The sequence below is a fragment of the Amphiura filiformis genome, chromosome 10, assembly GCF_039555335.1.
Source record: "Amphiura filiformis chromosome 10, Afil_fr2py, whole genome shotgun sequence".
NCBI classification, from domain to species: domain Eukaryota; kingdom Metazoa; phylum Echinodermata; class Ophiuroidea; order Amphilepidida; family Amphiuridae; genus Amphiura; species Amphiura filiformis.
The window spans coordinates 11,493,411-11,505,983 of NC_092637.1; the positions used below are offsets into that span (position 1 = coordinate 11,493,411).

Consider the following 12,573-nt stretch of genomic DNA (forward strand, 5'->3'; position numbering starts at 1 on the left):
TGTATGTATTGCTATTTACAGTATAGACAGGTTGCATACATTGCTATCTTCTGTAGACAGAAGGTTGCATACATTGCTATCTACAGTAGACAGTAGGTTGTATACAATGCTATATACAGTAGACCAACACTAGATCTACAGTAGACAGTAAATTGTATGTATTGCTATCTATAGTAGACAGTAGGTTGCATACATTGCTATCTTCAGTACACAGCAAGTTGTATACATTGCTATCTTCAGTAGACAGTAAGTTGTATGCATTGCTATCTACAGTAGACAGCAGTTTCTATGCATTGCTATCTATAGTAGGCAGTAAGTTGTATGCAGTAGACAGCAAGTTGTATGTATTGCTATATATATATATACAGGAGACAGCAAGTCGTATGCATTCATATCTACAGTAGGCAGTAAGTTGTATGCATTGCTATCTACAGTAGACAGTAAGTTGTATGCATTGCTATCTACAGTAGACAGGAAGTTGTCTGCATTGCTATCTACAGTAGGCAGTAAGTCGTATGCATTCATATCTACAGTAGGCAGTAGGTTGTATGCATTGCTATCTACAGTAGACTGTAAATTGTATGTATTGCTATTTACAGTAGACAGTAGGTTGTGTACATTGATATCTTCAGTAGCCAGTAGGTTGTATACATTGCTATCTACAGTAGACAACAAGTTGTATTGATATCTACAGTAGACAGTAAGTTGTGTACATTGCTATCTACAGTAGACAGCAAGTTGTATACATTGCTATCAACAGTAGACAGTGGGTTGTATGCATTACTATCTACAGTAGACAGTAAATTGTATATATTGCTATCTATAGTAGACAGTAGGTTATGTACATTGCTATCTTCAGTTGACAGTAGGTTGCATACATTGCTATCTTCTGTAGACAGAAGGTTGTATACATTGCTATCTACAGTAGACAGTAGGTTGTATACAATGCTATATACAGTAGACCAACACTAGATCTACAGTAGACAGTAAATTGTATGTATTGCTATCTATAGTAGACAGTAGGTTGCATACATTGCTATCTTCAGTAGACAGTAGATTGTATACATCGCTATCTACAGTACCCAGCAAGTTGTATACATTGTTATCTTCAGTAGACAGTAAGTTGTATGCATTGCTATCTACAGTAGACAGCAGTTTCTATGCATTGCTATCTATAGTAGGCAGTAAGTTGTATGCATTGCTATCTACAGTGGGCAGTAAGTTGTATGCATTGCTATCTACAGTAGGCAGCAAGTTGTATGCATTGCTATCTACAGTAGGCAGTAAGTTGTATGCATTGCTATCTACAGTTGACAGTAATTTGTATACATTGCTATCTACAGTAGACAGTAAGTTGTATACAGTATACATCAATTTGTATGCATTGCTATCTACAGTAGACAATAAATTGTATGTATTGCTATCTACAGTAGACAGTAGGTTATGTACATTGCTATCTTCAGTAGGTTGCATACATTGCTATCTTCAGTAGACAGTAGGATATATACAATGCTATACAGTAGACAGCAAGTTGCATACATTGCTATCTTCAGTAGACAGTAGATTGTATACATTGCTATCTACAGTACACAGCAAGTTGTATACATTGCTATCATCAGTAGACAGTAGATTGTATACAGTGCTATTTACAGTACACATCAAGTTGTATACATTGCTATCTTCAGTAGACATAGACTGGCCCCCATTCTCGGTTCGGTTCCATCTCTGGATAATGTAACAATAAATAATTACATAATGCCCTATGAAAAAAATATGAAAAGTCCTGTAACCCCCCCCCCCCCCTTATTTTCTTCAATGCCAAAAACCCATTCCTCTTCATCCACAAATCGACGCCACTAATTACACCCACCACAGTCAACCATGCAGCAATATAGAAATATACTCAGTATTATAAGTGAACGCGAAAGTCCATTGAGCGCTGATTCCGAGACTGGTCCAATCTGTTAGAGATCTCCCTTCCAAATATTCGTTCAACGAAGCACGTTGTTTCCGATGTCACTTACGAAAGCCCAGCCCCAGTTTCAATTCAAATATGGTAGCACAAAGGTATGCCGCGGGATGTTACGCAAGATCGGATGGGACAGTTGTCAACAACTGAGAGGTATTGAGCTCAAGTGGCACGCGTCTGATAGACACATGGTACGCGCAATAATAAAAGGCAACCACTCGACTCGGACTTAGGCCTATTGTCCATATTATGTATATTATCGCGTGCGGTTTTTGCAAATGTTTGCACATTATTTAGCTAGGAAGCCTTTTCAAATATCCCCGCTGCCAAGCTGCGTTGATTGGTCGGATACAATATCGTTGTTTTAGTCGCTACACAAACGCGTTAATGTAGTGAAAACATGGATGTGGTATATAGAAAGATTATGCGTGACTCCAAATCCGTAAAAGTGAACTCCCAGCATTTTGTGGGAACTTGAAGGCAAATTGCTTACAGACTGGGAGGGTCCATGTATTGGGTTGATTTTTAATGCTATGTAATCTACATTACCAGTCGTTCTCCATGGACCCAAGGGAGGGTCTACAGTAGACAGTAAGTTGTATGCATTGTTATCTGCAGTAGACAGTAGTTTCTATGCATTACTATCTATAGTAGACACTAGACAGTAAGTTGTATGCAGTAGACAGCAAGTTATATGTATTAATTGCTATCTACTGTAACAGTACACAGCAAGTTGTATGCATTGCTATCTACAGTTGACAGTAGTTTCTATGCATTGCTATCTATAGTAGACAGTAAGTTGTATGCAGTAGACAGCAAGTTATATGTATTGCTATCTACTGTAACAGTACACAGCAAGTTGTATGCATTGCTATCTACAGTTGACAGTAAGTGGAATGCATTGCTGACGACAGTAGACAGTAAGTTGTATACAGTAGACAGCAAGATGTATGCATTGCTATCTTCAGTAGACAGCAAGCTGTATGCCTTGCTATCTTCAGTACACAGGTCGTATGCATTACTATCTACAGTAGACAGTAAGTTGTATGCATTGCTTGCTATCTACAGTAGATAGAAGGTTCCATGCATTGCTATATATATTTTATTTTATTTATTTATTCGAACATACGCTTTTGGATCAGCGGCACACGCCTAACCAGCGGTGCGTTCATACACAAAATAACAAAATTACACAGTTCACCACATGTACTGAAGTAAAATTTACAAACATGATTACATAAACATGATTAAACTACACCCCCCCCCCTTATAATTTATATCCCTATAAAAATACCACACCAATTAAACATGGCAATATAAACGACTATAATGCATTTAAATCATCCACGCCTAAGAACCACGCATACTCATGTTATGTATCCGCAAAACACCTCGCCCAAGACACCACATACGCTCCTTGCAACCCCCCCTGCACACCATGCATGCATACATACAACAGCACATTATAGAAATAGAACAAACTGCTGGCGCTATAACGCCCAAATGCTCACATAGAAGGCCGTTAATGGTGGAAGATGGCGCACGTGATTCTCTGACCGTGCCGTACTATTAAAATATGTGCCAGTGCCAGCAGTAATGGCCCATTGGGACGTTTATTTACAACAAGTATAAAGATTTTATATAACGAGTAACAAAGCACGCATACTCATGTTATGTATCCGCGCAAACACCTCGCCCGCACACCACATACGCTCCTTGCAACCCCCCCCCCTGCACACCATGCATGCATACATACAACAGCACATTATAGAAATAGAACAAACTGCTGGCGCTATAACGCCCAAATGCTCACATAGAAGGCCGTTAATGGTGGGAAAAGAGGCTATATAAAACACCAGAATTTATTTTATTTATTTATTGCTATCTACAGTACATGTTGTATGCATTGCTATCTATAGTAGACAGTAAGTTGCATGCATTGCTATCTACAGTAGACAGTAAGTTGTATGCATTGCTATCTACAGTAGACAGTAAGTAATGCATTGCTATCAATAGTACAGGTTGTATGATTTGCTCTCTTCAGTAGGCAGTAAGTTGTATGCTTTGTATGCATGTATATATGCATAACCTGAAGTTCCAAGAATACAAAGAAAATACTGTTTACTGCTCTCAATTATGTCCTGCTGATTCTAGTATATAAGACTTGGAAATGTCTATTCAGGCATCGTCATCATGACCGTGACTCCATGAACGTGTACTGTACCTGTTGCCGACACAAAGTCAGGGTGCTTGTGATGCGATGTAATATCTTTTAGTTAAGCAGCAAATGTTGCTTTGCTGGTGGTTCTCGGCACCCCAATGGCGATCCCCATATATGCGTCAAATTTTGTGATTTACGGCAGGTTTTTTCATGCTCCATAGCATGCAAGTCCATGTTTCACAGTTAGGACCTTTTTCACAGCAACACATCCAACCACATAATGAATGCCTCATCATTCCTGTCCTTCCATTTGTGTTACTGATTCTTCTCCACTGTAGAGAATAAAAGACAAAACTGAGTGAATGTAACTGAACAAATGCCAATGGTCTAATTGGAATACACATCAAATGTATGCATTATTTAATTGCATGCTTGTAATATCTCTTAGTTAAGCAGTCAATTTTTTTTATATGGATTTTAAATATTGTTTTGTGAATGTGTGTCTCTGAAGCGTTAATGACCGTGAAATACTATAAAAAACGTTGGTGGGCAGAAAACAGTATCTAACATGAGTGTTACAGAGAGCATGACTAGACTAAAAATGCACCCTCTCCCCAATGATAACAATATCCTACAAGGTCCAAATTTAATGACCACTTTTTCATGTTAAACTGGGTTGACAAACATCTTTCAATTTACCTCTCTCCATTTCCCATTTGAACTTCATTGGGATCAGTAGCAGATGTTGTAGAACCATTATCATCAGTGCTGGGATATACCAATCCAGATCCAGATTCATGATCAATGCTCTCAAAAGACTTACTGTAATAAAAAGAATTTATTCAATCTTATTTTGTTCATCAATTGTTACCTATTTTTCTTTAGATATTTTGCTTTAAAAAAAAAAAATTGATGATTCCTTATGTTTCCTTATCCCATACAGTAACCTCCATCCAATTAAGTCTTGATCCTTATAAATACTGTCTTGTTCCTAATAAATACCCCATCAGCTCTAAAATACCCCCATAATTTTTTCCTGAAAAAGTGACCAAATGCAAATATTTACATGCCATGTCATGAGAACAAGCTTAAAACTGGCATTTGCCGCATACAATGTATTTGATAATGCTAAATTACATGGACAAAACTTCAATTTCCATCCAGTCCATTGCCAAATTATAGTAGAATCACATTCTTGCATAAATGATGTAGTATTTACCGATGACTTGCTGTTTGTCAACTCTTGTTGTAGACACCATAATCTTGGATTCGAACTGGAAGTAGGTTGTATTTCTTGTTTTTAAAGCTTTTTTCCATTGGAAATTTGGCTCTTCATTATTTGCCCTCTCCTTTGTCTTTACCAACTGGCTACAATTCCTCATTCAATCCAAGTAGGCAGTCACAGCTGCAAGAAGAAAAAGGAACACTTGTTGTTGACGATTTAAAAAAATTAGGACAGCATATCCAAAATAGGTCATCCAAAGATATAAATAGTGAGCACCCTATATTATATAGTGCAGCTATGCCCAGGTTTGATATAAAATTGGATCATTTGAGCCCATATTTATTAGTCGAGCCGAGTTTTAGAATATTGACGAGGCGCTAGTCGAATCTAATATTTTAAAATTAAAACTCATAACGAGATCAATAAATATTGGGCATAAAGCATCCAATTTTATCATTATTTTGTGTTTGATACAATATTTTCACACACTTGATAATGATTACAATTGGATTTGAATATTATTTTATTTTTCAGCCTATTTTACAAGTTGACATCCTTAGGCTGAAGAGCAGGCAACCACAGGACCCACCACAGGATTCCTCCATACATATGCATATGTGACAAGTACAGCTATCTATTCTGCTTGAATCATATCTTCCTCATACCTTAACACATGCCTTCATCATACCCTACTGGCTTTCTTCAGGGGAAATATAACTATTATATATGTATAATTTACTGAAGCTACTGATTTCACAACCACAAAGTTCTCAATATCATTTGATTTGTTTCACCTTACAATTTGGTATACTTTGTTCAGCTGGTAATAGTCAAGACTTATAACATTGTGGATTGATATAGAAATAGCATGGTGTACATACAGCACCAACACAAAGTGCCCTATGTATTGCATGCGCTAAACACACAAAATTACAAAAAACAAATAATTCCTGCCTACTACAAGAGGGGTGCACATTGGTAAATAGTCTCCATTGGCATTCTGTACAAACAGGGTCCGGGAAAACATAATTTTCTTGACATGAGAGCGACTCAGCTCTTTAAAACTTACACTTTCTGCAAGCTGAAGGTCAGATAAAGACAGCTTGTGCAGAGGAAACAGAGAGTCCAGTGACTTTTTGCAGGATTTTGCCCATTAGATCGCCCTATATGCCATACAGCTTACATAAGATTGAAAATAGCATGGTGTTTCTCATTTCTGAAATGTCACACATTTTGAAAGCTTAGCCAAATCTTCATAAAAAGTCAGATCATGCTCATTTTTCATAGACAATCTAATTCCTAGGCCTAAATGAGGATTAAATATGATTCAGGGCCTAATAGTTGGGTTTTCAGCCTTTTCTAATGCATTACCGTACTTTAAGTTCCATGGCATTTTCCCTCTTTTGAAACACAATGATTTATCATACAAGGGTATCATAGATTCCTCTTAATGGTTTTCACTCTTAGGTGTGCTGTCACAGTACTAAATTGTGTGTGCTACCTACACTCTTACAGCGCATAGGTAAAAGGGCGATAGCACTTGCCATGTAAGCACTCTCAAGCTCTCTGATATCACTACCAAATGAGGTAAAACCAAAATAAGTCAAACAAAGATAACCTACCTCCTTTCACTCTGCCTGGAAGAACATTAGTATTTTCAACCTCCACATGTAGGCCTATATATTAATTTTTCATCTTGTGAACAACTTCCACACACAGTCATCCACTCATATCAGCACCATGAAGCTATTCTTATCCATGTCCAGGTTAAGAGAAATAACATCTCTAATTGGAAAGAGTCAACTTCCTAGGGCAGATAAAAACAAAACACCATTTCATTTTGTCAAAATAAGAAAAATACAAATGCAATATATCATAGAATTTCTTAACCTCAACAAAGTACAAACATTGCCACACAAATACACACTGTGTCCCAATAACAAATAAAAAGACGCTTTATTTTGTACTCTAAAAGTGCATATTAAAATCACACAATTAAAAAAAAAAAAAAAAATGTAGCACAATTTGTTCCGAAATTTGTTTGAATTTGGTTTAGTGGTTTATAATAGAAAGAAATGGATTTATGATTATGTTAAGAGGGTACTACATCCCTGCACAATTTTGTGCCTATTTTTGCATTTTTCTCATAAATTATAGTGCATTGGTGACAAGTAAGATATGTATATTATAGGGGCAAGGACTACAACTACTGCACTGGAAATTTTATTTCAGTACAGACAACATTTGTGGGGTTACAGTCAAAAATGAGGGAAAACCAATATTTGATCAATAAATCAATAACTACTTGCCTTGAGTTGCTGAATTTTTAGTGCACTAGTTGTAGTCTTTGCCCATATAAAATACATATCTTACTTGTCACCAATGCGATATAATTTTTGAGAAAAATGCAAAATAGGCACAAAATTGGCCAGGGTGTAGTACCCCCTCTGCAGTTTTTTCCAAGAAGGTCCTTATGCCATTCATATGTGTTCATTCTCAATTGAGTTATTTGCAGGGGCGTAGCAAGCGGGTGGATAGGGTGGACAAAGTCCATGGGCCGGAGGGTTCAGGGGCCCCAAGTAATAGCAAAAATAAAGAGGGTTAGGGCTGATAAAGCAGATGTTAAAAGGGACCCGCACTGCTCCTTGTCCATTAGGGTGATTCACAAAAAATGAAATTGGTATTTTTCAACGGGACACCCCCTCATTTTGTTCATTTTGATAATAAAATCATACCTGGCCATGTGTTTTGAGTTGGTAGATTTTTCGGTACCCAAAATTTCCAATTTTTTTTCTCTATGAAAATGCACGCTTTTTGATAAAAATATAATTGTTTGTTAACTAACTCCATAAGTACAAGAAAAGTATACATTTCCTGACAGGAAATTAAACAGGGAATCAAAAAATGATATTAGTTTACCAGTAGGAAGATTGGTTAGGGAGGTAGTGGACTTTGAATAGCAACATTTTCCATAAAAAATGTTTGATCTTCAGTGATATATATTTTTTACATTACACCCTATGCTGAAAAGAACATCATATCTGAGTTCCTTGGCTCAAGAGCTTTAAAAAAATGTATATTTTTATTGTGATACCTGCTACAGGTTTCGCTGTGTGCGAACATATTTGAAACACACATTTCAGGCATTCCGAATAGGGATTTACACACAAACAGTGCAATTTAAGGCATTATCTGTATAATCAAGGGATTTGCACTAGAAATTCACTAAATTTAAAGACAGAGTAACCTTTTTTAGTTTCTAAATGATTGTTCTTAAGTCTTTACAACATAAAACCAATTAAAAGAAGCAAATATATCAATATACCTCTATTTTTTTTGAAATTTTTAGTTAAATTTACATATCAATCCTCCATATCAATCCTCGGCTCCACCCTGTCATGTTTTCATTAAAAATCAAAATAACTTAAGAATGGTTTATGCTACATAAATTGTTATGGTATCAATACAAAGGTCTCATCAAAAGCTTTAAATTGATAGGTAATTTGTCTAGGTAGGTGACACCCTTGACTTAAAAATACTAAGAATTAGCACAAAAAATCTCGCACAAAAGTACTGCTCCACCCTATCGGTGTACCCAGTTTAAAACGCATGGCCACCTGCAAAATATGAAAAAAAATCAAAAAAGTTTAGGGGGTGCTACCGGTCAATGAACTTTTGTACACAAAGTCAATGGGATTTATGAGCCATTTTCTTTACAACACAAAAAAGCCATGTTAATTTTCCCTGATTGTGCCAAAAATATTTGATCATAGTGTGAGTAATGTCCTTAAAATAAATGCTAAAGAAAATTGTAAAAATGTTAAACCGCTTTCCAGAAAATTGCATTTTTGTGAAAACTGTTACATTTGGGGCAAGGCAGTTGCTGGAACAGCCAAAATATTATGGTACTTGGCTAATATAAAGTTGTGTTTATGGGGCTCTAGTTCTTTCTTTTTTTTTAAGTGTTTTTTTGTTTTTTTTGTTTTTGTTTTTGCTTTGTAAATTATGTTATTCAAGTGTTGAATGTGTGTAGGTTTGTAATTTTATGTAAGTGTAGTGTAATGTTTAATGTGTAATCCAGTAGTAAATGTGTCTTAGCCACTCTAGCTCTTGTCACAAGTACCTTGCACAAGGTGTAGTTTTGAACTTGCCACTATCCAATGTTGTGACCCCAATTTATATACATTTCTTTTCAACCATGGTGAATCTAATCCTTCCTGTGGTCATTCAATTCAAACAATACAAATCTTCATCAGGTATGGCCATAATGACCACCCCTGATACAGATGTATGGATTTTGATAGTTACTATTACATAAGATTTCAAAAGCTGGTATCACCATTGGGGTAAACTAATATGTGAAGAATTTTAATCTTTTTTTTTATCAACAGTTCAGTTCAATAAGGTATAAATTTGGGGTGCCTGGTGGGATTCCAGGGGATATCCCAAGGTATTCTTTTCTTGAGCTACACTCCCTCTGTCACTTTTGAAACATTTTTTATTATTACAGTCAACTATGAACTTTAATTTGGTAAAAACCCATGTTTTCACAAAGTTAGGTATATCATTGAACATTTACTTCAGTTTTGGAAGCCTGGTAGACTTTTTAGGCCCTGAAATAAGCGTTTGAAATTTTTGACAAAAAATCCCATTGACTTTGTGTACAAAAGTTCATTGACCGGTAGCACCCCTAAACTTTTTGAATTTTTTTCATATTTTGCAGGTATAATTTTATTACCAAAATGAACAAAATGAGGGGGTGTCCCGTTGAAAAATACCAATTTCATTTTTTGTGAATCACCCTAGTCCATGCATGAGCCCTGAAGCACTTGCTACGCCCCTGGTTATTCGATATAAATATTTATTTCTCATGAATATCTGGTATGCAACCAGATATGCCACTTCCCCTATTCATCCAATACTCATCATCATTTTTATGGGGGGGTAGTAGTTTTTAGGCTGAATACTGAAAAATGCTATAGATATTCCATAGAATCTTCACTTACCTCCTGTTTCACCTCCATAATGATAACATCTGCGCCATTAAATTTTGGAAAATGGACCATAACACTTCCCTTCATCATGAGGACCACATCAATTGTTCTTATGTACAATGATGTAGGCACTAACATCCCCTTCAACATAACACTGTGGTGACAATTCTGTCTCTGTAAATTAAGAATCAAGGTACATAAGTTATATATCAAACATATTGCAGTTTTTAAAATATGACATGTTGCACAGCAACAAAATTCTTTAAATCCATGATATTTGATCTCAAGAACAGAAATGGTAAGTTTTACATTAAAAAGTATATCTCATGCGGACTTTTGGAGTTTGTCCAAGTTGTATGTCTTGCTATGTAAAGTAGACAGCAAGTTGTTTGTTATTTTGCTACATGTATCTTTGGTAGACAACATATTAGCTCATATTCTATACTTGATTTTTCGTACACAGGAAGTTTTAGATGCCTTGCTACATGTATCGGCAATCTACAGGCAACTTGTCTACTGAAGCAAGCAAGCACAGATTTTGGTTGCATACAACTTGCTATCAACTGCAAAGACAGCAACTTAATAAAGAAAATAAATAAAACTTGTTGTATACTGTAGATAGCAAGGGCAGGCATACAACTTGCCATATACTGATAATAACAATGCATACATCTTGTTGTATACATACTGTAGATAGCAAGAGTAGGCATACAACTTGGCATAATATCTACTCATAATAACAAAGCATACATCTTGTTTTCAACAACTCTTCCTGTACCTTTGTACAGGAGCCAAGCGTTATTAATCTGTGATGAATCCACACTTTTCCAGTACCATATACACCAGGTTGCGCGTACGTGTTACGCGTGAGTGCATAAAATTCATCATTTTGGAACTTATGTGTAAACACTTTCGTAATGTTCATTGTTATGAAAGTAGCAGCTAACTTTACCACTTTTAGTTTTATTGCTGATATCAATATCAACAGAGAAATCACTGATCATCTTGTAAGGTTGAGTGGCAATGACAAACGGATATGCTGAATGGGAAGAATCATGTGAATTAGACGATATTTAGCTTGTTTTCGCCGTTGTTTATGACCGATTAACAACTCGCGGGAGACAACGCGGACACATCGTTGTTAATCGGTGATGAACAACGATGAAACATGATTGAATCCCTAACTCTACTGTAAGAAGCAAGACATACACTGTACAACTTGCTGTCTACTGAAGAGTGAAGATAGTAAGGTATACAAGTTGCTGTCTATTGAAGATAGCAAGGTGTACAACTTGCTATCTATTGTGTTGCCTACTGAAGATATGTATGTAGCACAGCATACAACTTGCTGTCTACTGTAGATGGCTTAGCATGATAGCAATTCTACTGTACAATGTAGGTGTCATCTTTTTTGGAATTGCTATCTTCAGTAGACATGTCTTACTACTAGTAAGACATGTCTACTGAAGATAGCAATTCCAAAAAAGATGACAGTTTGATCATGGTACCATAAGGCCGTGTAAAATTAATATTTTGGTTCTCGTCCCTCCCTCCTCAATTTCTGGGATTTGTCAGATTTTTTTTTTTTAGATTTTGCATTTTTTTAGACTTTGGAATGATTTATGAAATCTTCATACATATAAATAAGTTTATTAGAGAACAAGCATCACTTCCAAGTCTTTTTGTGGTACTCTAGGGGGTTTATCCCTCAGATTCAAACATTTGAAAAAAAAAAAAAAGGGCCTCATCGTTTCCTCGAGCACTGTTGGAGAAGACCGAAAACTACAGACAATGCTAATTTTACATTGGAAAAAAAACAAAAAAACAAAAACACCTCCCTCCCTCATCAATTCATGAAAATCCTCTGGACGAGAACCAAAACATTAATTTTATACGGCCTAATATACATAAGGACCAGTGAATGACATAATTTCATTGATATAGCGCTTTACTTCTGGGTGATTTCAAAAACTTAGATGAAAGAAAGGTCCAATATTTCTTTGTAGCGGCCGTGGCGGCATTCACTGTTAAAAAAAATTACCCCCTGCTACTGGAACGTCTCAGGACCCTTTTATAACATGTAAATTTGTCTCTAATAAACGCCTGTTAGGAAAAAATTGGGTAAACCATGTAAAAAATAAACGCCCACCCATAATGACTATGTTAAGCGTCCTGGGTGCTTATTGGAATGAATACGGTACTCTTTATTTCATCACTCTGCATA

At 36.1% G+C, this 12,573-nt stretch overlaps 1 long non-coding RNA gene across 1 annotated transcript; it reads right to left on the reverse strand.

Moving 5' to 3' along the window:
* Positions 1-3,402: 3,402 nt before the first annotated feature.
* Positions 3,403-10,806, reverse strand: LOC140162118 (uncharacterized). Its single transcript, XR_011860195.1, has 5 exons — positions 10,362-10,806; positions 6,978-7,162; positions 5,350-5,535; positions 4,830-4,952; positions 3,403-4,462 (listed from the first exon to the last, which is right to left on the reverse strand). It is a non-coding gene; the product is annotated as an uncharacterized lncRNA (long non-coding RNA).
* Between the last annotated feature and the right edge of the window lie 1,767 nt (positions 10,807-12,573).